A 24,589-nucleotide genomic window follows, 5' to 3' on the forward strand; every position below is an offset into this window, starting at 1 on the left:
TTGACACAAGTGCAAAAAGGTGTAGTAGGTGATAACATGATCAATTCCTTCTCTTCTACATCTCATATACATTAGACATGTATTTGTATCAAATACCTGAATTCTAGGATATGACTCTTCATACACATGAAACATTTGAATTTGAGCCAATCGATCAATCCTATCACGAAATTTTTGATACACAGTATGCATATTAGCGATAATTATAGGTTGATCTCGTGTATAGCCATTTTTTAAACATATTTTTTTTTAGGATTTTCTTTTATATCTTGTACCATAATAGAGTTTGTTGAACATTGTTTTCTTTGTCGATATTCTCTTTGTTGTTCATCTTTTCATTTCCTCTATTCTTCATGCTCTTCAGATGTCATTTTCTTCGCCTTTTCTTGTCCATATCTTCTTAAGTGTGCATTTTCTCATATTTTTTGTTGTACCTTTCTTTGTCGATGTGTTCTTTGATATGTTGCTTGATTTTCTCTATTCACCCTATATTCTTCAGACTCTTCAACTATGATTTGTTGTGCCTTTCTTTTTCGATATTCTCTTTGATATGCTGCTCGATTTTCTCTATTCACCATTTCTTCTTTAGGATCTTTAGTTGTAATTTGTTGTGCCTTTCTTTGTCAATATGATATTTGATATTCTCTTTGATATGCTTCTCAATTTTCTCTTTGTTCTTCACTTTTCTTCTTTCTTCAATCTTCTCTTTCTTCACCACATATTTCTTTTGAATTCTCTATTTCTTCTTCTTGTTATTGTTGTCTAACACGTTCACATGTTTGTCTTCTTATACCCTCAACATGCACATCATCCATGTGGTTATTATGAGATGACATGGTTATGTCAATTACTGCAACACAGAAATCAATGCATCTCATCAATAATTACTTTGAGTAGACACTAAAATAAATGCATCAAGTGCATTTAATAAAATAGGATAAAAATTAACATTCACACAAAAATCAATGCATCTAGTGTACTTAATCATAATTAACATCTACACTGAAATAAATGCATCTAATGCAATCAGTAAAAGTAGGATTAGAAATGTTCGAATTAGTGTAATGTAGGGAATATCTTAAGTGTTGGTTCAATTTTCACTTAACAATACTTTTATTTATTATTAATATCACTACATCAATATAAAACCTGACTACCATTAAGTGCATCTAAGAAATAAAAAGAAAAGGCAGAGATAAATCTAAAAAAAAAAAAAATCAAGCGTGTTAAGATAGATCTAGATTGGTTTATTTTTATTTTCAATGTCATGAAAACTTATCTAGTTAGATATATACTTTGCAATTTACAATGTTACACCAAATTAGTGTTCTAGGATATAATTTTCACAAAAAATTCAACTATTCACTATTAATATGGAATGTCACTACCCAATTTACTCTATATCATATGTTGGACGAATAAAGGGATATGGACATTTATGTTGCTGAGTTGAAAAGCTAAGGTAATGTATCCACGTTGTAATTACATTCAACATAATATTATATGTTTGGTGCATTTGCAAATGTCTGTAAGATGATGATGAGCAAAGAGTCTTATGTAGAATTTTAATAGAAATATAATTATTAATTTTATGTTTTTTGTTTTATTTATTTTATTTTATTTATTTATTTTATTTTGATCAAGTCAAAATGTTAAACATTACAACATCTCTATCATAGAAGGGTCAAATGTTTACATAAGAGTTAAGTTTACTTACGAACCTAAAAAAAATTAATAATAATAATAATAATAAGTGGATCGGGTGAAAGGAAATCTTGGATAAAATATAATATTATAGTATTATATTTTACCCAATATTTATTACTACTCCCACCCAGTAAAAAGTGGCCAGGGGTGGGGGAAATTACTAATCAAAATATAATATTATTACATGTTATCTAATATTTCCCATCACCCCCCAATCTAAATATTACATTTTACTCAATATTTCCCCTCGCCCTGGCTAATTTTATAGTTGAGTTTGTTTACCTCTAAACCTCCAATATAAAGAAAAATTACAATAAAAAGTGGACAACTTGAGGGGAAATATTGGGTAAAATATAATATTATAGGATTATATTTTACCCAATATTTCTAGCAAGCTAGTAAAAAGTGGATGAAGGTATTACAATAAAAAGTAGACAAAGTGGATGAAGGTTTTACAATAAAAAGTGGACAACTTGAGGGGAAATATTGGGTAAAATATAATATTATAGGATTATATTTTACCCAATATTTCTAGCAAGCTAGTAAAAAGTGGATGAAGGTAAGCATAAATATTAGATAAATTGTAATAATTATATTTTACCTAATATTTCTCCCACCTCCTCTCACCCTAGCTCACTTTCATAGTTAAGCTTATTCATTTCTAAACTTACCATCCTAGATCTATCAAAGCTCTATTTCTATAGCACATTATTACACATAAATTAAGAGAATATATTACATATATTATATTAAAGTGATTATCAAAGAAGCCATTAGAATGAAGAAGCACATGTTGTTTGTGCACTCCTATTTAATCTTACACTACTTAAAAATACCTTCATGAATCACGCAATAGCCTCGAGGAATCTCTAAAATTTCTACGCATATATACACATTATGCATTCATCCATTCAACAATAGAAACAAAACATACAAAAAGACATAGGGTCACCAAATAGATCCATACAAATGCCAAGTGAAAACAGGATTCAACATCATCATTTTCTACGGCTAATTATGTATCTAAATATAACATCAAACTAAGATGGATCTAGGTTGTTAAATTTTCCTAAATAGGTTATATTCCACAAGAATACCATGGATCAATACTATGGGTTCTTAATACCATGTGCCATTTTTATTTTTTCATTATTAATTTTTATAAGGTTATTTTATTTTATTTTCACCAAGTTAAAATGTTTACTTTATATTACGTTACATTAAGTTACACTTGTCTGCCATATTTTATTTTTATTTTTACCTAGTCAAAACATTTACATAAAATGAGAAATTATATAGATATATATATATATAGATATTAATATATTATATTCAAAATCTAGAGTCCACCAACGTTATATTAATTACCATTTTACTACAGAATTCCACTTTGCACTATCAACGAAAACAACTCCACTTTTCCACAAAACTAATGTTGAATCTATATTTTGTTTATATATAATAATTATGTCGATTTGTAATCAGTCCACCAACGTTGAATTAATTACCATTTTACTACAGAATTCCACTTTCTACTATCAATGAAACCAACTCCACTTTTCCATAACACTAATGTTGAATCTATATTTTGTTTATATATAACAATTATGTCGATTTGTAATCAGGGTCGGTGTTGACATTAGATTAGATTTGAAAAATATTATATGTTAAACATTTACGCTTGGAATCTACCCCATACTAGGTTGTACAGCATCTCTTGGCGCAATCATCTTTCGCTAAAAGCCCCATCTCTATGCCCTTGATTCAAAACCCTTAGTTCCATAGGCCTTCTTCTATCATTTAGATTTTTTTCCTTGGAGGTTAGGTCTTCAGCAGAAAGCAACCATTAGATTTGTTGATATTATCAATGCTACATAATGCTTGGAGTTTTGTGCAAAAACCACAAATCGAATTTGAACCTAGTAGTAAGTAAATGTGGCATAAATTTTACATAATTCATTTTGGGGAAGGATAGAGAGGAAATAAATAACACTCAAATCCCCAACTAAATCCTTCTCTTTGGAAAAAAAAAAAAGGAAAATTCATTGGAATTCTACCATGGGAAAAAGCATGGGTTAAGAATACCATGGGTTGTCACTACCTAAAAAACTACTAATATTTACATGATATGACAACCTCTCTTCCATAATTTTATTTTATTTTAGTTTTATTCTTTTAATTTTATTTTATTTCTCTTTTATTTTTATGTAATTTCACTGACTCAAAATGCTTACATAACATGACAGGACAGGGCATTAAAACATCTCTTCCATATTAGGCTCGAGAGCACATCTCGGTGCAATTAAGAAACATCCTAGATATATCTTAACTTCAAATCTACCAAGATCCGAGAGGGATCAAATCTCTTTTGACTCTGTTGTAGCGGCTATAACCACCCTCCAAAATTTTACCTATGCTTCGATTTTGGAGCCTTCTTTACTATCCACAGCAGCTCATATCGCACTGATCCAGGTATTCCTGCTTTGACTGAGACTTATCTTTTCATTTTGGATTTTGTTTTCTTACTTAGTTTATTTTCCAACTCATAAGTTGATCTCCTAACTTTTTCCCACAACAATTATGGGCTTGCCTTCAGAAATTGCGCAATCCTTGAAGGCAGTGAGCCTTGATGATTGGAATTGCGCATTTCATATTAGCAGTTAGCCTTGAGCTCAAAAACTATGCAGTCATGGAAGGAAGCCATCCTTGATACTTGGAATTTTTCAAATCAGACTAGCAGTCATCCTTGAGCTCAGAAACTATGCAGTCGTGGAAGGCAACCCAAAACTGAGCCCAGAAACTGCGCAGCCCTCACTAAGCTCAAAAACTGTGCAATGCACACTGCAGAAAATTGCCCTGATCCCTAGAAATATGCAGTCTTTCCTAGTAGTGTGCATGGCAAGTTCCCCCCGGAAAATAAAGAAAAATAAACAGAAAAAACCATCCATAGGAAATAGGGATCTATTTTTAGTATCCCATAGGAGGCACTTTCGCTATTTTAGAGACTTCTGCCAAGTGTCGTCTTTTCCTTGACTTTAGGCATGCGTGTCATAATTCCAATTTGCTCAATTCTGTGTAATGGATGCCTCTAGATCTCATTTGTAAATTTTATCATCAAGCTCTAGCATTCTCGAGGAGATTAAGGAACCTTCGAAGCATTGTCGTCGCTTTTCCGAGTGAGTTTTGCTTTTATTTCCTTTTGTCGCCTTTTCTGTCACATTTTGTTGTTTCACTTCTGTGAGTGTTTTTTTTCTCATTCCTCTTCATGATTTTTGGTGTTTCAACTTGTTTTAACTTTTAGAATTGTCGTTTCAATTTATCATTTGTCTTTCACAAGCGCTACATCGGTTTCTTTGTTTTTGCACCAATGGTCATCATTGCAGTGACTCTCCTCACCGATTTGATTATCTTCCCAATCATTCAGTTTATGAACTTGATCTATCATGATTCATTAAAACTTAGTCAGATCTTCACTCAAGCTCACATTATCACTAAGTTCTGCTCGTTTTTCAAGCCTCCATCAGGAAGATTTTCACTTCCCTTGGACGGATTTTTCCCTCCCCAACTGGGCACTGCACAATCCTAAGCCTCAAGCTCCAAGTTTAGCCTCTAGAGCTGCGTAGTGCACAGTACAAGCTAGCCCAAACTATGCATTACATAGTTCCAGGGCTCATCCTATCAACCTTGGCCACTCTTAGGCTCTGCCTAGGCTGAACTGCGCATTGTGAAATCTCAAGCCTTAGGTTGCACCGTCGGCTACTGGGACTACGCAACATGCAGTTCCCACATCCTGCTAGTCCCTCTTGTAGGTGAAAATTATGCAACCCCTCTCATTAGATGCCTGGATTGTTGTTTGATCATGTTGTGAAGTTAGATTTGGAAGAGCTAATGTTTTCTTGCCATGAGTATCCTTTCTGTCCCATAGGTACCACACTCGTGAAGCACTTCTCTCTAATGATCACTATTACCATGGCATCAAAGAGAGCTGCTTCAAGAGAGACCACTGAAAGCAGTATTGGGTAAGAAGTTAAGCAAGTGCCAGTTAACTTGCCAATATTTTTGGACACTCAATTTTTCATATAAAAGGAGTCAACACTCACATGGCAACAATTCCAACAGTAGTAGCAGAAGGTAGTTAGGAGGAAAGAATAGGAAGAGATGCAGAAGCAGGAAGAAGAAGAAAGGAAAGGTGCAATAACAAAAGAAACAACGTCGATTCAACAAGAAAATCAGCCAATAGCAAAAGGGAAAGAGCGAACAGATGCAGGACTAGGATCTTGCTCACTCAATCAAAGATTTGAATGAAGTTGCAGACATGGATTTGGGACCAAAACCACAGGATGAAGATATTGATCTGATGTTAAATTCCCTGCAGGTCATCATTCAGCCTCTACTTCCTCCAGCCACAGATTTAGCCCTGATCAATGATTATGCATCACCTGTATTAATTAGAGAAAGGGTGATAGTGGTGGACACTAGCAGGAATCCAAATGGCATTGCTGAAGCCAAGTTGGCCTTTGCGGGTACGACAAGATCAAACACTTAGTATTTGACGGCCGAGAGTAAGAAAATGATACATAATCTATAGGTTGCATGGAAAAGGATAGAATAGCTCCGTGGAGCAACACAGAATGCAGCTCCCACACATGTTTGCTTGGGGGAAATGAAAGAAGCCATACTTGGTGAGGTATCAACACTTAAAGAGACCATCCGAGAACTCTATGAGGAGATCATGACCATACATAAGGTAGTTGTCCACTTGCATAGCCTACAGTAGCATAGCAAAGAATTTGTAAAGACTCTTAGGAATGTGCAAACTTCCATCACTGCCATGCAAGAATGGACAAGGCGATACAAATGGGCACTACTTACTTTGGTAAAGAAGATGAAGTCACAGGGAGAGTTGGAGAAAGCAAGAGTTTGAATGCTGATTCAGAACAACAAGCAACTCACCTCATTCATTGGAAACATTGAAGCCCCATATGTATGGTTGTACAACAATATTGGACTTCATGGTGAGAACCCACAAGATCCCATCAATCAATTCCCTAACCAAATCTAAACCCAAGAACCAAGTCCGGGAGGAGGTCGAAGAGTACTTGGAGTAGCTAAGACAGGAGGCCACAAGGGAAGACTTGGAGTTAACATGCAGAAGTTCTGATGGCGAGGGTGCAGGCTCTAGAGACAATTTCTCTAATCTACCAGCAAGCTCTTATATGTCTTGATCAATTTCCCTTTCTTCTGGATTAAGCACATCAGTCATTAAACTGATATTTCATTCTTTAAAAAAATCCACTACGGTGCTTTATTAACAAACAGTGGCTTCTTGGTGAAGTCTTAAAGCGATATCTAATTGACGAACTTACGCACACTATATATATATATATATATATATATATATATATATATATATATATATATATATATATATGCCACGTTATATAGTGTTTACACCTCAGCTCCTTGGCATGATGCGAGATCGCATCACTATGGTTAATAGTGGGACCTTACCGCGTACAAAGCTCGAATATATATATCGCACCGTCGCTATATATCTCTGCCCTTTATGTTGGTTTCAGTCGACATATATACAAGTCGGTGATCGCTCAACCAAGGATCTGCTGTCCTCCGAATCAACGGACCCGATACACTATTACACAGCCTTTAATAAATCGGTGGTTCCGCTATTCGGTAATCGACTCAATTAAAAACTTTTCTACCTCCGAAATGACGGACCTGGCGATAGGTATATATCGCAGTTTATATTGTTTCGCTCCTGATTTGGAACTCGGCCTCTGTCGCGCTATGGCTCTCTTCGGATTGAAAGACTCACACAACTAACAGCTCCAATGACCTCCCTACGCTGATATAGTCTCGGACCCACGATGGTAAGAAATTACAGTTATGAAATTCAAATCCGCTACAGCCACTTGATGGGAAATTGCAAAAGTTCTTAGGATAACAGAGACATATGCGCTATTGTAAAATCGAGCCTATATAAACCATAAAATGAAAAGGGAAACGATTCAATGATTAACATACAACATTTGCAGTGTGAGGAAATAGGAACCTTTCAACACCGTCGCACTATCCAATAATCGACAAGTACATATTACTCTACACATGCATATCACAGAGTCGTTTAATAAGAGACACCGAGAGAACAAATTTTTCCAAAATAATACTATGGCGCTCGCCCCTCTCTTCTGTCTGATGAGAGCTTTGCTGCCTCTTTATTTATAGCTAAGGATAGGCCCTTTCGGTCCTTATCCGATACAAAGAAAAGCATGCTTTACAGGATGATTTAAAGCTTGAAAAGCTCAGTTACAAATAGCATGATTTATTGCTAGAATTTATTCTATTTTTAACTAAGAAAGCATAGAAATTGCAGGCTAAAGGACCCCACTCCCTTGCCTGTACATTTTTTTGGATTTTTGGAATAATTTGGAAGATTTCTCCCCCCTGAGTCACATGCTCCCGCATCAGACTCCTGAGGACAAAATTCTTCATGGGCTCCTATCCATGAGCTCATCTACAGATTTGCCCAATTTCTGTAGAATGTCTTCTGTAACCCAAGTAGCTTCAGCGATCGGCTGTCCCTTCCATTTCACCAGATACTGGAAATACTCTCGTGCCCTTGTCTTCTTATACACTTTCTTGTCCAGAATTCTTTCTGGCTGTAAATTCTTGGTTGTGGGTAACTGTTTTACCCAGTCAATCTCTGGAGTCTCTTGATCCTGTGCTGTATCATCTGCAGCTTCATTCTCATACTTGTACAGGTCTGCAACATTAAAAATTGGTGATATTCCCACACCAGGTGGTAATTCAATTTCATAGGCATTTGCAGAGAATTTCCTCAGTATCCTACATGGTCCAATTTTCTTGGATTTTAACTTATTATACTTTCCCTTTGGAAATCTCTCCTTTCTGAGGTGCGCTAAAACCAGGTCTCCAACTTCAAAGTTCATTTCTCTTCTCCTCATGTCTGCTCTGGTTTTATATTGAATGTTGCTGTCTTGTAGTTGTTGTTTCACCTGTTCATGTATCGCCTGCATTCTTGAAGCAAAGTCTTCACCTTCTGCACTTCTCATTTCTTCTTTTCCCAAATTCCTTAATTCAGATATTCCCCTTGGGTGCATTCCATAAACAATATAGAATGGGCTCTGTCCTGTGCTCTTGTTAGGTGGACCATTATATGCATATTCAACTTGTGGTAACACTTGATCCCATTGCTTTGGATGCTCTGCAGTAGAGCTCCTCAAAAGATTGCCTAAACTTCTATTCACAACTTCAGTCTGTCCATCGGTTTGTGGATGATAGGCAGAACTGAAACTTAATTTAGTTCCCAGCTTCTTCCATAGTGTTCTCTAGAAATGTCCAACGAACTTTGAATCCCTGTCTGAAACAATACTTTTGGGCAATCCATGTAATCTTACAATTTCTCTAAAAAACAAGTTAGCAATATGAGAAGCATCACTAGTTTTATAACATGGAATAAAGTGTGCCATTTTTGAAAATCTGTCCACTACCACAAAAATTGAATCATAGCCTCTTTGAGTCTTTGGCAATCCTAGCACAAAATCCATACTTACCATATCCCAAGGCTTATCTGGAATTGGCAATGGATTATACAACCCTGTGTTCTGGCTCCTTCCCTTTGCATACTGGTAGACTTTACAATTTCTTACATATTTCTCTACTTCAGATTTCATTTTCGGCCAGAAGTAAAATCTGTTGAGCTGTTCAAAGGTCTTCTCTCTACCAAAATGTCCTGCAAGTCCTCCACTATGCTTCTCTTTGATTAAATTCTCTCTCATTGAACAGTTGGGTATGCACAGCTGATTTTTCTTAAATAACAGTCCATCTTGTATAAAATAATCCAGCCACTTGCTTCTGTCTGCCAAAACAGGATTTTTACAAGCCTCAAATGCCTCCTTAAAATCTGAATCGGTCTCATATAATTCCTTAAGAAAATCAAAACCCAACACTTGGATTTGACTTTCTTGCAGCAATACACTTCTCCTACTTAAGGCATCTGCGACTTTGTTTGACTGTCCCGTTATATGCTTCAGCACAAAATGGAAGCCTTGAAGATACTCTACCCATTTAGCATGTCTCTGGCTGAGTTTTGGCTGCTACATTATAAACTGCAATGCATGGTTATCTGAATAAAGAATAAATTCTTTCGACATTAAATAATGCCTCCACTTCTTTAGTGCCTGCACAACTGCGTAAAACTCCTTATCATAAGAAGAATACTTCCTTTTTGCATCATTTAGCTTTTCACTGAAATAAGCTATTGGTCTATCTTCTTGGCTTAAGACTCCCCCAATTGCTTATGCGCTGGCATCACACTTAACTTGAAAAGTTTTGTTAAAATCAGGAAGAACCAAAACAGGCTTTTCAGTTATTTTCTTCTTTAACAGCTGAAAATTTCTCTCTGCTTCAGCAGTCCACTTAAATGGTTGTTTATCTTTCTTTATGGTCTCAATAATAGGTGCATTAATCTTACTAAAATTTCGAATGAATTTTCTGTAAAAACTAGCAAGATCGTGAAAGCTCCTTACCTCAAAAATACTCTTGGGTGAAGGCCACTCCACAATTGCTTTGATCTTTTCTGGATCCATCTTCAATCCTTCAGCTGAGATAACAAATCCCAAGTACACCAGTTCTTCTTTCATAAATAAACACTTCTTCAGATTCAACAATAATTTTTCTTGTTGTAGCTTTTGTAAAACATAATTTAAATGCCTCAAGTGTTCTTCCTTGGATCTGCTATAGACTAATATATCATCCAGATATACGATTACAAATTTACCAATGAATTCTTTAAGAACTTCATTCATAAGCCTCATGAATGTACTTGGTGCATTGTACAACCCAAAAGGCATCACTCTCCACTCATATAATCCTTCATTGGTCTTAAAAGCGGTTTTCCATTCATCCCCTTCTCTTATCCTTATCTGATGATAGCCACTTTTAAGATCTAACTTTGAAAAATATTTTGCACCAGACAAGCAATCCATTAAATCTTCAATTCTGGGTAATGGAAATTTGTACCTGATTGTAATCTTATTGATGGCTCTTGAATCTGTACACATTCCCCAGCCTCCATCTTTCTTCGGGCTTAGCACTGTTGGCACTGCACAAGGACTCAGGCTTTCTTTGATCAACCCCTTGTCAAGCAATTCTTGCACCTGTTTCTTAACTTCTTCATTTTCTGCAGGAGTCATTCTATACGCTGCTTTGTTAGGTAGACTTGCTCCAGGAATCAAGTCTATATGATGACTGATTTTTCGAATTGGCGGTAATTCATTAGGCAAATCATCAACAATAATATCATAATAATTCTCCAGCATTTCTTGAATTTCAATGGGTAATTCAGAAATTTTAGTAGAAGTCAATATTACCTTGGGCTTGCAAATTACGGCAAAATTTACCTCATTTTCTTCAATCTGCTTCAAGTATTCCTTCCCTCCAAGTAACAGAGTTTTTGGATCAGTCTTCTGTCCCGGTACATCTTCTTCTTGCAAAGGCAACAATGTATGATTAACACCATCTTTTCCAAACTTGTAGGTGTTTCTCTTCCCGTCATGTATGGATCCTCTGTCATATTGCCAAGGCCTTCCAAGCAATATGTGACACACGTCCAGAGGCATCACATCACAAACAATTTTATCTTTGTACTTGCCCACTTGAAATTCTACTTCACACTGTTCACTTACCAACAGTTGATGTCCCTTTTGTAACCATGACACCTTATAAGGTGTTGGGTGCTTCATTGTCTTCAGCTTCAATTTCTCCACTACTTCTGTAGAGACCAAATTATCAGTGCTGCCACTATCAATGATCATCTGGCAACATTTTCCTTGGACTTTGCACACTGTCCTGAATAAAGTTTTCCTTTGTGGCGGTTCAGCAGCCACCTCTTTCACTGGCTTAAGTAAGACTTTATTAACCACCAGAGATTCACCTCTTTCTGGTGTATTTTCTTCTTCTGCTACCGCTGCCGCTGGTGCTTCTTCTTTAGCTGGAGCAACAATTGCATTCCTCTGCTTTATGTCTGCATTCTCTGGGCACTCAAAAGCTCTGTGTCCTAGCTTGTTACATCTGTAACATATTATTTCTCTACCTCTTCCTCTGCCTCCTCTTCCTCTGGAAAAAACTCCCTCTGCCTCTTACATCACCTTCTCTGGGTGCATGCTGGGTTGAGCTACTGCTAGCTCCATCTCTAGGTGTCGTAGATCTTCCTCTACCACCTTGACTTCCTTTTCCTCTGAAAGTCCCTCTCCCTTTGGTAGACTGCTTCCTCATGAGCTTTTCTTCAGCTTTCAGCGCTATCTGATAAGCTTCCTCTACTGTTTTAGGAGACAGTAGACTTATCTCATCCTGAATGTCCATCCTGAGGCCATTCATATATCTAGCTACCTTCTCATCTATGTCTTGGGCTTCTCCAGCTCTTATGCTTACTTTATAAAACTCTTCTGTATATTCTTTTACTGTTAAAGCTCTCTGTCTAAGATTTTGCATTTGTCTAAACAATGTTTGCTGATAATTACTTGGCAAGAACTTACCTCTTAACTTTGCTACCATTCGGCTCCAGTTCTTGATAGGTTGTTTACCAAGTCTCTTCCTTTCCGCCTGCACACCATCCCACCAGAGTGCTACATGGCCTTTTAACTTGGTGACAGCAAACTTTACTTTCTTCTCATCCTCTGTTTCCTCGTAATCGAAGAATTTCTCCATGCTGTTAATCCAGTCGATCAATTCTTCTGGATTCAGTCCTCCTTGATATACCGGTACTAATTGGTTCCATGGCCTGGCTGTGGATTTTAATACTGACTGAAAGAACCTCATCTCAGGAGTAACCTGTACAGCTTCCTCCTCTTCAGCAGCTTCAATTTCAGGCTCACTGACATCTCCATCATCTATATTTCTATCCGAAGTTAATGCATCCACTCTAGCTCGCAGCTCTTCTACTGTTTCCATTAATTCAGCATTTGCAGCAGGTCGTCCTCTTCCACCACGTCCTCGTCCTCTTCCAACTCTGAAAGCCATCCTTCTTCTGCTCCTGAGATTCAATTCAATGTCAGTTATTGGCTCTTATACCACTAATGATGGCGAGGGTGCAAGATTTAGAGACAATTTCTCTAATCTACCAGCAAGCTCTTCTATGTCTTGATCAATTTCCCTTTCTTCTGGATTGAGCACATCAGTCATTAAACTAATATTTCATTCTTTAAAAAAATCCACTATTGTGCTTTATTAACAAACAATGGCTTCTTGGTGAAGTCTTAAAGCGATATCTAATTGACGAACTTACGCACACTAGATATATATATATATATATATATATATATATATATATATATATATATATATATATATATATATATATATATATATATATATATATATATGCCACGTTACACAGCGTTTACACCTCAGCTCCTTGGCATGATGTGAGATCGCATCGCTATGGTTAATGGTGGGACCTTACCGCGTACAAAGCTCGAATATATATATCGCACCGTCGCTATATATCTCTGCCCTTTATGTTGGTTTCGGTCGATATATATACAAGTCGGCGATCGCTCAACCAAGGATCTGCTGTCCTCTGAATCAACGGACCCGATACACTATTACACAGCCTTTAATAAATCGGTGGTTCCGCTATTCGATAATCGACTCAATTAAAAACTTTTCTACCTCCGAAATGACGGACCTGGCTATAGGTATATATCGCAGTTTATATTGTTTCGCTCCTGATTTGGAACTCGGCCTCTATCGCGCTATGGCTCTCTTCGGATTGAAAGACTCACACAACTAACAGCTCCAATGACCTCCCTACGCTGATATAGTCTCGAACCCACGATGGTAAGAAATTACAGTTATGAAATTCAAATCCGCTACAGCCACTTGATGGGAAATTGCAAAAGTTCTTAGGATAACAGAGACATATGCACTATTGTAAAATCGAGCCTGTATAAACCATAAAATGAAAAGGGAAACGATTCAATGATTAACATACAACATTTGCAGTGTGAGGAAATAGGAACCTTTCAACACTGTCGCACTATCCAATAATTGACAAGTACATATTACTCTACACATGCATATCACAGAGTGGTTTAATAAGAGACACCGAGAGAACAAATTTTTCCAAAATAATACTATGGCGCTCGCCCCTCTCTTCTGTCTGATGAGAGCTTTGCTACCTCTTTATTTATAGCTAAGGATAGGCCCTTTCGGTCCTTATCTGATACAAAGAAAAGCATGCTTTACAGGATGATTTAAAGCTTGAAAAGCTCAGTTACAAATAGCATGATTTATTGCTAGAATTTATTCTATTTTTAACTAAGAAAGCATAGAAATTGCAGGCTAAAGGACCCCACTCCCTTGCCTGTAGATTTTTTTGGATTTTTGGAATAATTTGGAAGATTTCTCCCCCCTGAGTCACATGCTCCCGCATCAAGTTCATCGGTGGTCCTATCAAGGTCAAAACAATGTTTCTCATGCTTTAGAACGAGTTGGACACAGGTTCCAAGATAGCGTACCCAAATGTCATGGAGGCTACAGTCTGCTTCTAGCAAGACATCGTGAAGCAGTTTGAGGACACCATCACACATTACCAAGATTGGCACCAATACGTGACTGAGAAGTAGCAAGTGGAGGTTGTTGAGTTGGACTTCCCACAAACTCCAGCATCATATTGTTGTGTCTTGTTAGGTTGTCTCTACCTTATTTTTTCTTATATGGGTACGAGTGGAAAATGTAATATTATTTGTAATTATGTTGTAAGTGAAATTCCAAGTGTCAATATTGGAATATGGAAAGTTGCCCTGTAATGTAATGTGTCATTTTGTAAATAAGTTGAAGAGTCATGAGGGTAGTCTAAAGTTCGCAAAATGGAGTTGAAGATTCAATCGCTCTTGTTATAAATAGAACCTCATAACTCATAGAACAGGCTTTTGGGAGCCAAGCTTTTGGCTAGGCTTAGGCTTAGAAAGAGCTTGGGAGTATTGTGAAGAGCCTTGGCTTCTCCATGGCGTAGACTGAGTATACTTCTTTGTAGGAGCAGGTGTTCTTGATTGTAATGTTCCACTATTGGGGCTAGTGGTTGTCAATGGTGTATTTATGGATGTAAATTTCACTTATAATAATAAAATCAGAGCCAACACGCTTCCATGCATATTTTGTTAATATAGTAGGACTATTCTTGTTGTATAGGCAATGTATGTTATTTAACTTACGCGTATACTTATGAACTAATTTTTTTTCATTTGTACGAATCTTGTTGAATGCGTGTTGTTGGATTAGCTCATCACTTTAACTTGTGGACTATTCTGTATATTAGCTTGTGATGTCATTTTGCTCGTGTGTTCCTTTCAAGTTGTGTAATATTACAATATTCCAAGGGGTGCACTTCCTTTTCCCTTCGCATGTTGGAACCTTCATGCATCGCACTTGACTCTTTGCAAGGTCACACACTTTCTCTTCCCCAAAGTTATCATACTTTCCTCTATGCATTTTGACGGCCAAGGCATAACATTACAACCCACTGCTACGACTCCTACTCCAAATGGTGTGAGGTCTAGCTGGGACTTCATATTGTGGAGATCCCCTGAATGTTGGTGGTTCCAGCACCATCATCATTTCTAGCGCTGGAAGGAGGGCTAGATGACAAGATGAGCCCTTGAAGTTTGTTTTGAATTTCTACATTCATTTATGCCTTCTTCCCGAATCATACTCCTGACATGTAGTTCCAAAGACATAAAATTACAAGTGCCTATGAATATCATTGATGACTTGTCACATCTTAAATTTGATGGCGAGGGTGGAACAACCTTGCTTGAGCATACTAATTGTTTTCTTCAATTTTGCAAAGAGCACAACATCCCCCTTGAGCATGTTGGCTCTTAGTTGTTTATTCTCACATTCGAAGGGCGCATAAGGAAATGGTGTAAAACATTCACTGATGCCTCCATACACTATTTTGAGAATCTTGTCACAGAAATTTCTCACGCTTTTGACATGTTTGATCATAAATGTTTGGGCAAGAAAATTTTAAAATTACGAAAATCACCTTATGTATCATTGCATCATTTTCACATTCGTTTTATGCATTTGTGTTTTGAATATCTGGAAGATGAAGTTGATTAGAAGTTCTTGGAAGGAAGATTACAATATCTTGTTCACATTTCATAAAATCCACACGAGTTAGAATCTTTTGAGATGTTCCCAACATACCTCAGTGTTAGAGCTTCTAAATATACGAGGGACAAGGTTGTTGTTCCAAGTGACCCTCCGTCCTCCTCTCATCAAACAGCTTTAGTTTTGCATGTTGAGGTAGGAGAAGTTGAAAATTCATTCATTGATCTATCACCATCTTTTCCCACCTCACACACTCAGAATTTTAGCGCATGTTGGACTGACAATCTGATGATTTTGATGAAGTGTTATCTCCTTGTCCTCCATCCTTTATTCCTTTTGATCCTCTGGATTGTGATGTGTTGTGTTCACCTGTTTCAAATCTCTCTTCTGATGTTCACGAGGATCAAGTGTTGGATCGCGTTGGTGTTGAGCAGCCAACTTGTGATATCATTGACGATGATTATGTGGGGGATCCCATAGCTGAACAAGAATATGCAACAAAGGATGATTCCCTTCCTTTTGCACATATCCTTCGTCATTCTGACATTTCCCACAATTCTCTCATTTCTGTTGAATCTTGTGAAATTTTTGTTCTTGATGATGTTACTACTTTCGATCATTCGCAGAACATGTGGTATGTTAGTTCTTCATCCAAATGTGTAGAGGATGAATCTTCTACTCTTTATCTTCCTAATCCCTCATGTCATCTTTCATAAAACTTATAGGGTGAAATTTATCATTTTTCATCTTCCCTCTTTGTGATTCCTCAGATCATGAGGATGCCTCTATTTGTGATCTTGAACTTTTTGATCGTGGCTGTCGTGACCTCTTTATAAATTCATTCAGTCACGATTCTGATTTTTCTATTACTAATCTTTCCCAGCCACCAATCTATGACAATCTACCCACTGATGAGTTGGAACTTCCCCAAGATGTCGAGGCACTTCAGCCCGAGCTGATGGTTATGTCAAGTTCTCATAGTCTTGATGTCAGTTCCACTTCTTATCAGAATAACTTTGAATTTTCTGAGGCTCCTAATCACTCTATCGTATATATTGAAAATCAATTTGTCTTACATTTGTCGGGCCCTCCATCTGTATTAAACAATCATATCGCTCAATCATTGGAGTCATATGTGGCGAGCACTGTTGCAAACCGAAATTTTTCTTCTTTCTTCATATTTGCTCACCTTCGTAGTTTTAAAGTGTGTGTCTACTTTACTTCGGCTCGCAATGTGTTTGGACACCATGGTACATCCATAAAGTGTCTTTCATGTGCTTTCTGTATTAACTTTTCTACGGGTGCATTCAAACTTCGAACATTTTGGTTTGTATTGACTTATATTTCTTGATTTTTGGTATGATTGTATATCTTTCTTGACATTCATGCTCTTGCCTACATGGGCCAGCCAAAGCACTGATGGTTTCATTGGAAGTATCACTTTACGTAATTTGGTCTATGTTCTACTTAGGTTAGGAGTATGAGTAGTTGTTTGCTTTTCTGGTTTGTTTCCTTGATTTACTTTACTTTTTTTTTATTTATCCCACTTCTTTCCTTTGTTTGTTTGCTTTTGTAGTTGTAGGTTAGTTTTCGCATGAAATCGTGTTTGGCTTCTTAGACAAGCAGGGTGAAGTTCAAGAGGAACTTGTACTGCTATCAACACTTGGTTATCTTCCTATTCCCTCTCTTTATGTGAATCTTGCATTTCTTTTAGTCAATGATACCCTGATGGAAAATATGTTCCTTTCGGAGAGAGTCATGGTGAAATCACAATGCTTTCACTTTTAACTAGTACCGCCTACTCTAATCGATTTTCTATTTTCGGTTAACCCTTGTCAACTAAGTCAAGTAGAGTAAGGAGAGGGGAAAAACCTTAACAATTATGTCATAGGTATATATAAATATCCTTCTCTAAAGGAACAACCTATTCTACTCTCAAGAAGTCAAGATCCCTCTTTCGCTACATGAAATAAATAAGTGTATATGCACAATTTTTTGAATAAATGAATATGAAATAAAGGGTTAAAGAAGAGAAAAGTTTCTTGCACAGAGAGGTGAAGCAAGTAACTCCATCAGGGTACTGACCATGCTCATTGGCAATGGAGCAATGCTTTTGTTCCTGAAGTGACTCCGTTGGGGTACTGTCTAGGCCTACTTGCAGTGGAACAACACCAGAGATGAAACTAAAAACTCTGACAGTCTCTTTTACGTATGCATCTATATACTCCTCATACCCAATCAAAACAAATCAGCTTGACTTGGCTTGGTATATGTGTTTCCGATGAAGATAATGGTAGGGACTACATCTTTAACTCAAGCTAAGTAAAGAAGTTATGATAATCAAAGAACCAAACAATACTTCCAGAAGAGTTAGACTCGCTTTGCATGAGACAAGGTCCATATAGAGAGCTGAGGTTCCACCAGTGTTTCACCAATAATGTAGCAGCTACAACCACCCTCGAAAATTTTGGGTATGCTTCGATTTTGCAACCTTCCTTAATATCCACAACAGCTCATCTCACACTAATCTAGGAATTCGTGATTCGCCTGAGACTTATATTTTCATTTTGTCTTGTGTTTGCTTACTTATTTTATTTTAAAACTCATAAGATGATCTCCTAACTTGGTACCACAGTAGTTCTCGAATTGCCTCTAGAAATTGTGCAATCCTTGAAGGCAGTCAACCTTAATGATTGGAATTTTACCTTCCTTCAGTGATCAAAATGGGCCTCTTACTATGTTTGGTTTTGTTAGATTTTTTTCACATGATCTTCAAAACAAAACATGTCATTAGTGTGTCCATCAGAAACAACTCAGAAAGAGCTTTCCAACGGTATATCATACTCCCAAAACTGGCTCCTAAATCAAAAGATATGAGGAAAGGAATGATTAACTCAAAGATCTCCTCGTGCAGCTGTTTAATGTGTTTAATGATCCAGAGGAAACTAGGAGATGTTAGTAGTTGGACTGTGATAGAGAAAGAGAGAACTCAAATGGATAAAAATATAAAGGATTACATTATATATGAAAATACATCAGATAATATCTCATGTATCAAATTGATAGAGCATTGGTTTCCAGTGGAGTTCATTGATGTACAGCCGGAGCTCTTGCAAAACACTCATCAAGAATTGTGATTCATTATGTTTGTGTTCAAAAATAATTGATTCTACTGAGCTTCTTAGGGATGTCCTTCTATCATTGAGGAAGTCTTGCACTCACCCTTATCTGGTGGATCAGTCATTGGAAAACTCACTTACGAAAAGTTTTCTAGAAAATGAATATTTAGATGTTGGAATAAAAGCAAGTGGCCAGCTACAAATTTTGGACCATGTTCTTTCAGAGCTCAAAGTGAAAGGTTAATTTCATTGCAGAGTTTTTGTCTCCATTCAAGCTCGAAGTCTAAGGGACTAGCATTATTCAAAATTTTGGTCATAGAGTTGTTATTTCTCCCTTGCGTTAAGCATATGAATGGAATTATAATCCAATCAAATTCTCACTTGTAATCCCTTGTGTTAAGTTTTCATTTCTTTTCAAACTGCTGAGAGGATAGTAAAGGTTGAGGTGGCCCTTACATACATAAAGATGAAGATGGAAATTAAATATAGATAGTTATGTTTAAAAATTGTTTCAAGTGTCATATGAGAAGCGATTGGATTAATATTATAATTTCAGAAGAGTTCAATGTTTTGCAGCGCAGGAGGACCTGGAGGAAAACAAATTTTCAAATCAGTTCTTGTTCTATTTTTCCCCACTTAAGAACGTTATCTTACTGAGTGCATTGGCCCAAGACCCAAAATTATACCATATGTACAAAAGTATTAAGAGACAGGGCAGTTTCGAAGAATAGTATTTTAATTGTGTTCAAATTCATAGGGATATTGAACTGGGCTTTAGATCTTGCTAATCCAAGGAACTTTAGATCATCTGGAGAGTTTGCTTGCAAATAAACCTGTGGAAGTCTAGTCCTTCATCCATTTTCCTATCTTTATGAGGGTTCTAACAGGTACTATATACATGAAAGGAAAGTAGACCTATATGAAGAGAGCAAACTACAGGATCTAGGAGGAGAAAACTTGACAAAAGTAATGAATGTAAACCAATTTTTTGGAGAATTTTGGAAGCCATTCTCAAATTCAAATCAGTTTACCACTCTTAGACCTACAAACATAGAGAAATGGTTAATAAAAGAATGAGTAAGATCCTAAAGAAGGGAATTGCATATAAAGATGAACCAGCAACATGTACAAGCAAAAGGAAAATTATCTTGTTAATGTTGGGATTGAATGACAGGGACAGGGAAAGTTGGAAATCATTTTCATTTCCTCGACAAACGCAGTAGCCTTGTTTTTGCTTGTCAATTAAGCATGGGAGAGTACAACTTTGTTTATTTAAAAAGTTAGATAAAGGTGCACTTCCAATGGTCTTTGTTGATCCAGTAGAAACTTCCATTTCAAAGAAGAGTGTACAAGCATGTTCTACAGTGACAAGGGTATTTGAAAACAAAGGAGTTTTCTATGCAGGTTTTCAACCTCGAGAAAATAAGTCTATAGATCTCGAGCATGAAATATGATAAGTTTTGAAAATCCAATTTGGCTATCAGATCTTTTCATGCAGAGAAGTGAAGGATTAATTTTCTTGTTTGGGCAAATGATGATGCTAAATCATTTGAATATGTGTCAGTTGTGGAGGTCACTTGTTTCAAATTGTTATAGTTCTATATTGCCTAAAATTTATGCTTATTTCCAAAGCTATTGGGACTGGATTTTTGGTTGTACAACAGAAGTGGAGAATGAGTCCATTGAAGAAGATGTTCAAAGTTTAAGTGGTGATGGCATTATTTTGTTGGTTATTCTCATGGAGAAAGTGAGGCACAAAATCAATCACAGTCAATAGGAGAGGTGGCAAGTGTCAAGTTTGTATTCTCCAATCAATAATGTAGAAACTAGTTTCATAACCTTAAAGCATCGAACTAAATGGTGGCAGAGCTTCTCAAGGGTGAAGATAAGCACACAGGTGGTAGTTTGAATCAGTAATTCTAGATTGGAGACAAGTGGCTACATTTCTATATCAACATAGGAATCTAGTAACAGATTTCAAAGGGGTCAAAAGATACAAGTGGCAGAGTAATTTACACAAAAACTGGCAAATTGAAGAGTCTCTAGATATATTTATTTCACACGATTGGCCTTGTGGTATAACCAACTTTGGAAATTCAGAGCAGTTACTTCATCACAAGCCATTTTTTTTGAAAATGAGATAATAAAAAAACAAGACTTTGGGGAGTCAGCCTGCTGAAGAACTTTTAAAAAACCTGAAGCCTTCATATTGGTTCTCTACACATTTGCGCACTAAATTTGCAGTTGTAGTTCAACATGGGGAGAATAGACCTATCACAAAATTTCTTGCATTGGATAAGTGTCTTCCTGGCCACAATTTTCTCCAGGTTATTGAAATAGAATCTGATGCAGGGCCACATGAGATCCATTATGATGAAGAATGGCTTGCAATAACACAAGCATACAATCCTTATTTTCCTTTAAGCCGAAAATCTGTACAGTTGATAGCAGAATGGCTAGACCTGGGATTCCATCGCCAGTGTGTGAGAAAGTGTATGAAAGAAATCAACATGAAGCCTTTTGATTTTACAATGACAGTCCCACCTTATGATCCCACCCAAGGAAAGCCAAGCCAATCTAGCTGTGGCGCTGCGCTTCTAGAATGTGGCCCTATGCGCAACGCTTACACTTGGGAAACAAACAAAATAGCAGGTTGATAGAACAACTCCAAAATTGTGCAGGGTTGTGCTAGGATATGAATTACGTGAGGAAGGCAAGCCACACATTTGTTTGGATGATGCAATCGCTGTAATAAAATTGACCCTTGAAAAACTAGATCGTGGACTTAATGTTCCTCTTGACATGGGAAATATTGAAGTAAATGAAGCAGAATTCTCAAAACTCTATATTCATAAGATACCCGTTGATACCTCTGAGGATAAACTGCAGAATCTTTTTCCAAAGAAATATTCAGTTGAATTTCAGGCATTCTCTCCTATGAAGAAACAAATATTGTACAACATTTGTTGTTTTCGAGACTCCGGAAGATTTGATAATGAGTGAGATATTTTATGAATAAAACCATCGAATAATTAAGTCCCAGATTCGAGGAAATGGAGTAAAGAGGAAAATTAGAGGTGAAAATTGAAGTGTCAAATCCAGCAGTGGTTGAGGAAAATCTTATATTTTAGGGCTTAATATCAGTAGTCAAAGATTAAAACAGCAGTAAAAGGGCAGATTTTGTGGAATTCCACCCTTAAAGGAAGCAGATCTTGACCAAAATTCACTGATTTTGGTTTTCAAAACAACTCTATTTGCCATAGTTCACGAGAGTTTTATTGAATATTGTTTAGTTTTAATATTGTTTTATGATAGGATTTTAATATTAATTGTATTTTTTTATTTTATTTTTTATTTCCTATGTTGAGGAAATAAAAATAGATTTGTAATTTAGTATATATAGGATTATTTTTAAAATATAGAGTTTCAATTTTGGTAGCAAAGAGGCTACTTGGCATTGTGTAAAATTTTCCTGAATATCATTTTAATAAAGCAGTTTTCTGCCCTTTGGACCTGGGATTCATCACGGTGTTTATGTTTAGTATGTTTTTCCTGTAATTCACTTACATATTTTGTTTTTCTGCCTTGTTTCAGCATTATCTAAGAGATATGTTATGAATTCATCCGTAATGATGCTCCTTTCATGATGATTTTTTTGTTAGTTGTAATGGTTGTCTTAGCAGAATTCATCCTTTGCTAGATGCTCTATTGAGCAACCTCATGATTCTCTTTCATGTAAAGTTTTTGTTGCAGATCCATCCTTTGTTTGATGCCTACAGGGCAACGGGCTTTCTACCCTATTCTTCTCACATTCACAATCTTTATCTGGCTGAACATGGCACTTAATTTGCCCCAAGTTTTCCGGCAGACACTGGCATCAACTCCATAGTCCAAACATCCTTTCTCTTGTTGTTTCGACCCAAAATCTTTTAAACAAATTCCCGCAATCCATAGCTAGCCTAAAATTTCATTTATTGCAGCCACATCTTGTTGGAAAAGGGAGAGCCCTCTCAAGTCTGGCAGGGCTAGATGCCAGAGCTAAAGCTTGGTCTGTGGTTACCTCAGAGTTTCCTTTTCTCAGCCTTGAGGTTCATTCTGAGTGATAACATATTGGCGCCACTACCAGGGACGAGGTGACAAATATTCTCCGAGAAAGATCGTTCAAGTTGCAGATCTGATTGCTGATGGTGGACAGCAATCAGACACATATGAAGGCTGAAACATTCGCCTAGCGACTCCACTATTCGAGATCCCGAGTTTCAAAGTGTTGGTGGTGGCTCCACTGGCTAAATGAAGGACTCAGATGTTGCTTCTATTTGTTCAAGGTATTCATGTATTGATTTTTCTAATCTTCCCAATTTTCCTAATCAATTACCAAAGGATGCATACATTTTGAGTAATGGCCCTAAATTCAATGGGGAAGATCTAACTTTGACTCTAGATCATATAGAAAACTTTAAAACATTTGTGGAAATTCTTAGAGTTAAAAAGGAAGATGTCTTCATCAGATTGTTCTATGATTCATTTCAAGGCAAATGTAGAAGATGGATTGAAAGTTTTCCTATCAGATCTATTAAGTCATTTGCAGATTTTTGGAATATATTTCTTGAAACATGGATGGAGAAAGAGGAAGAATTCGAAATAGAGGTGGCCTCTATTCAAGGCTTTAGAGAATGGGAAGATATGTGCATGGATGATGAGGTAGATGAGAACTTTGCTTCATCTCTTTCTTCTTATTTGAAGTCTTGTCGATGTAGCCATGAAGTTAAGCTCAATTTTTTGCAAGATTTTGCCATCAAAATTGAAAAAGATCTAACCGAATTGGAGACCCAAATACAATCCTAGGATCTAGACTGTCAAGTCCCATTCTTTGGGGACCTTTTCCAGCAGAGGGAAGGAAAGGTAAGGCTACCCTTGGATGTTTGCTTTAATAATTTGCAGCTGGAAGCATGTATTGAGGAGTTGGGGCAAAAAACAGAGTCTGGTTTCTTTGATCCTATTGCGGCATATATGAAAAAAAATTCAGTTTGAGTGACAAACCAGATTTTCTTTTACACAGCCAGACTCATTTTGTGCATATATGGTTGTCAGCATTTCCAATTGTGTCCTGGTTTGAGCACTTCCAAGCAACATCCTTGTCACAGTTACTTGATTCGTTGGTCTGGCATTACAGCATTACTTGATCTATCAATTTTTCATCAAAGTAGGATAGGGTTATACATAAATAATCTGCCCAAAGCAGCATTTCAGTTTTCGGCATTTGTTTTTGTTTCCTAATGTACATATTGCAGTATGTATATGTTTTTGGATTCGCATGAGTTTTTTGGGTTTACCGCTGTTTGTGACCATATTTCCCAATGGAGGAGGCACTAATCTACAAGTTGCCAGAGATCTGAGGTTCTTGGCACCTCCAAGGAGCTACCATCCTAGATGTCACCACTGTTAGAGTCAATCCTTTGGCCTTCCTTCAGTGATCAAAATGGGCCTCTTACTATGTTTGGTTTTGTTAAATGTTTAGCACATGATCTTCAACACAAAACATGTCATTGGTGTGTCCATCAGAAAAAGCTCAGAAATATCTTTCCAATGGTATATCATACTCCCAAAAC

Source organism: Pinus tabuliformis, chromosome Q (genome assembly GCF_031772625.1).
Source record: "Pinus tabuliformis cultivar Carrire ecotype Pingquan chromosome Q, CPIR1, whole genome shotgun sequence".
NCBI classification, from domain to species: Eukaryota; Viridiplantae; Streptophyta; class Pinopsida; order Pinales; family Pinaceae; genus Pinus; species Pinus tabuliformis.